Source organism: Aptenodytes forsteri, unplaced genomic scaffold (genome assembly GCF_000699145.1).
Source record: "Aptenodytes forsteri isolate BGI_AS27 unplaced genomic scaffold, ASM69914v1 Scaffold47, whole genome shotgun sequence".
NCBI classification, from domain to species: Eukaryota; Metazoa; Chordata; class Aves; order Sphenisciformes; family Spheniscidae; genus Aptenodytes; species Aptenodytes forsteri.
The window spans coordinates 425,518-428,739 of NW_008794731.1; the positions used below are offsets into that span (position 1 = coordinate 425,518).

Genomic DNA, 3,222 nt, shown 5'->3' on the forward strand with positions numbered 1-3,222 from the left:
TGACTATTGAAAAGCGTGAACAGTTGATCAGGAAGACAAGACCTTTTGTGCTTTTTTGCATAAATGTTTAACAGCAAATAACAATTCTATCTGCCTGTCGCATCTGTTTCTCATCCTACCAAACACCTTGAGCACAGTTTTATGATACTCGAAATGAATGGGTTCACCAATGGTAATGCACTGCCAGTGCCATCAGTTTTGATGAGTGGTGGTTGTGTGTATTAACCAGAGATGTTTTCAGTGTTTATGGTTTGGACAGTGGTGGGAGAAATGAAGCTGTGTGTCTCCCTGTGTGTGCCTGTTCTTGGTTGCTGAATTTGTGTGATCATTAATGTCCAAAGAACAAATTTCACCCACCACCAGTGGCTGTGGTACAAACTTAGCTAATTAGCCTTTGGCATGTGGTTGCAGGTGCCCATCATCGCAGGAGTGATGGCTGCATTTTTGAACCTTTGCTTTCCAGGCTCTCTAGCACACTCTATCCCCCCCCGAGCCTTCCTCCCTCTCTTCTCCAGCCCAGGTGCTTGTTCCCTGCATCAGAAATGATTTCACGTCTTGCAAAATTAATTCTCTGCTCATGATGGCCTTGATTAAACAGATTAGCAAACTGTGCTAAAGGTGGCAAAACAGCTCTGATGTGCAGATGTCTTCACCTCCTGAAAGGAAAGGCAAAAACCTGTGGGCTGTTGCTATTAGGAAATGCAGGTGGCCATGGGCTGTTTGCTGCAAAAGCAGCAAAAATTCTTCACGTTTAGGAGCAGTGCCTGTAAAGTTAAACCTGGTTGAAACAATGGTAGATGTGATTATTGGCACTAGAACTAGATCAGCTTGAAATAGATAAGGTTTGTTCATCCACAGCTGGATGGACCGTACTGATGCTCCAGGAGTTTGGAGATAGATATGTTCTAGGCATGTGGGGAAAGCCCAGGGTCCTGCCTCTGCCAAGATATATCCATTAACCAAGCAGAGAACAAGCCTACTTGGGCCGCAGCTGTGGTTCTTTATCATGTAAGCCTCTGAAAATTTGCAAACAAACTCCAAATATGCACAAGGCTCATTTTCAGACAAGTTTTAATTTTCAATGGATATTCTAATTATTTACCCAATTCATCAAAAACCTTTTGTATCCTTTTGAATCTTATTTTGTGGATATTTAATAGAAAGTGGGGTTGAGGAAAAAAAAGTTATTTGCACCATGAATGTTGTTTTGACATGTTGATGCTCTGGACACTTTCTTGTAAATCCAGCACCTATTCATGGTGTGTCACCTGCTGCCTTCATGCGCGTTTTCTGGGCAATCATCGCCTGGAAGAAGGGTGGCATTTTTGGCTTGTTCTTTCTTGGCTTTGTTTACCTTGCTGTCTGCATGGAAACCTTCAAGCAGAAGAGTTGATCTGTTTTTCTAAGAAATAGGCTGGGAAAAGTCCTTTTGGATCATGCAGATGAAATCTTGGTGGCCTTCCTTCTCAGCCTTGGGGCATAGACCCCAATGGACACGGGGAAGACTTCTGATGAGCAAGAAATCTGGCCAGTCTCCTGCCCTTGAAATAACTGTCCCCCTCTCTTCCCAGGGACCCTGGGAAGAGTGGAAGGTAAGGTATCATGAGATGTTCTGGAAGGACAGATCTCTTCATGGTTGAATTAGGATTGGGGTCAAATCATGTAGAACAGCAGGACTGGGACTGAAAATGCAACATGAACATCCTGGGCTTTTTCCTGTGCAAGAGAACAGGGCTGAAGAGCGTGAAGATGCTAGATGGACAGCAGGAGAATTTTTGGAAGAGTTTTTGTCCCAGACACAAAACATGTCTTGGCTGTCAGTAGTTCAAGGTGGCAATCCTGATCCCCTTTTACAGCATCATTCCAAAACACTAGGCTGTGTCGAGTCAAAACAAGCACCGCAACAAGATAAATAGGTGAACACGCTGTATTTGCTGCACTGAATTAACATAAAATGAGTATGTGAAGGGCTAAGTGCATTTATTGGGGTGGGAGCCAGCAGAGAGGAGCAGAGCTGAATTTGCAAACACTCTCTTCCCGTAGACTCCTGGGCTGTCCAGCCGGGCGCTCTCGCACTGATTTACTGCTGTCCTTCCTTCAGCCTTTGAAAATCAATCCATTAACAATTAAAGTAATGTCTAGTCTAGTATTTATTTCACACTCTCGTTAATGGACTGACCAAAAGAAAAAACTTCTTCAAGCACTAAGACTCTTGTGAAATACCAGAGGGCTGTGTCTCTGGGTCATGCTTTTACCCTTGTTACCTGTTAGAGCTGAGACTTGCTCTTATGGAAGCATTTGGGAAAATTACCATGCGTTACCATACCATACTGTTACATTTCTTGTAAAGAAGGTGCAGCTTCTGTGCTAAATATCCCCAGACATCCATTAAAGGAGAATTAGAGCCAAAAGGGCTAGCCCTGGATGTGTCTGCTGGGCCCAAACAGCTCTGCGTTGGACTGCCTGTGGGCTCTGGAAGAGAAGAAGCATTTGCTGCCCAAGAGCTCATTTTCCTTTTCTCCTTCTCCTGGGCAATAGCAATGTGCCCCAAATTGGATCTGACCCATGTGTCTCTGCTCGTGTCCCCAACACAAACTGTTGGGAAATGGCTTCAGGGAAACACCACAGATGGCCAGAGACACCAGACCATGAGGGTCTAGTTCTCAGCGGTCAGTCTGCCCCTGATCTGGGATCAAGCTGGGGATGGACCCAAAAGACCTCTCTGCAGTCTGTTTGGAGGGGTGGCATACCTGGGGGGCTCTGCAGCTCCTGGGCACTGATTCTAGCAGGGTCAATGTCCCATGGCCAGATTGGGGAGGGCAGGGACCTGTGCGGTCTGCATGGATCACCCCACCCTAAGGTAATGAATTTGCCACTGCGGCTTCTTAAAATAAATGTGCTACTCTAACTCTGATCCGAAGTGCAGGATGTTTTGGGTTACAAAAATGACCTTTAGCGAATGCCACTATAAGAATACTAAATAATAACAATTTTCTGCCTCCTCAGTTCTCAGTCCTCCTTGTATTTGTGCCAGTTTCTAGGTCAAATTCCCCACTCTGCTTCTCCTGCGCTAGCACAGCGTTCAGGTTGCACAATTGCAGAGGAGGGAGAAATTTGCTTCCCGAAGCGGTATCTTTCCCAGTGCCCCGATCCTTCCCTTCTTCCCAGCGCGTCTGGTTGGGAGCCCACCCCAGGTAGGATGCGGGTCCCCTCCGCAGCTGG

General features: G+C 45.9%; 1 protein-coding gene across 1 annotated transcript in view; it reads left to right on the forward strand.

Annotated features, from left to right (window-relative positions):
• Positions 1-1,450: 1,450 nt before the first annotated feature.
• The window catches only part of OPRL1 (opioid related nociceptin receptor 1), a 13,611-nt gene continuing 11,839 nt past the window's right edge, over positions 1,451-3,222 (forward strand). The window contains exon 1 of the mRNA XM_009273894.2: positions 1,451-1,479. The gene's annotated coding sequence lies outside the window, so the exon portion shown is untranslated. The remainder of the gene's footprint in view (positions 1,480-3,222) is intronic.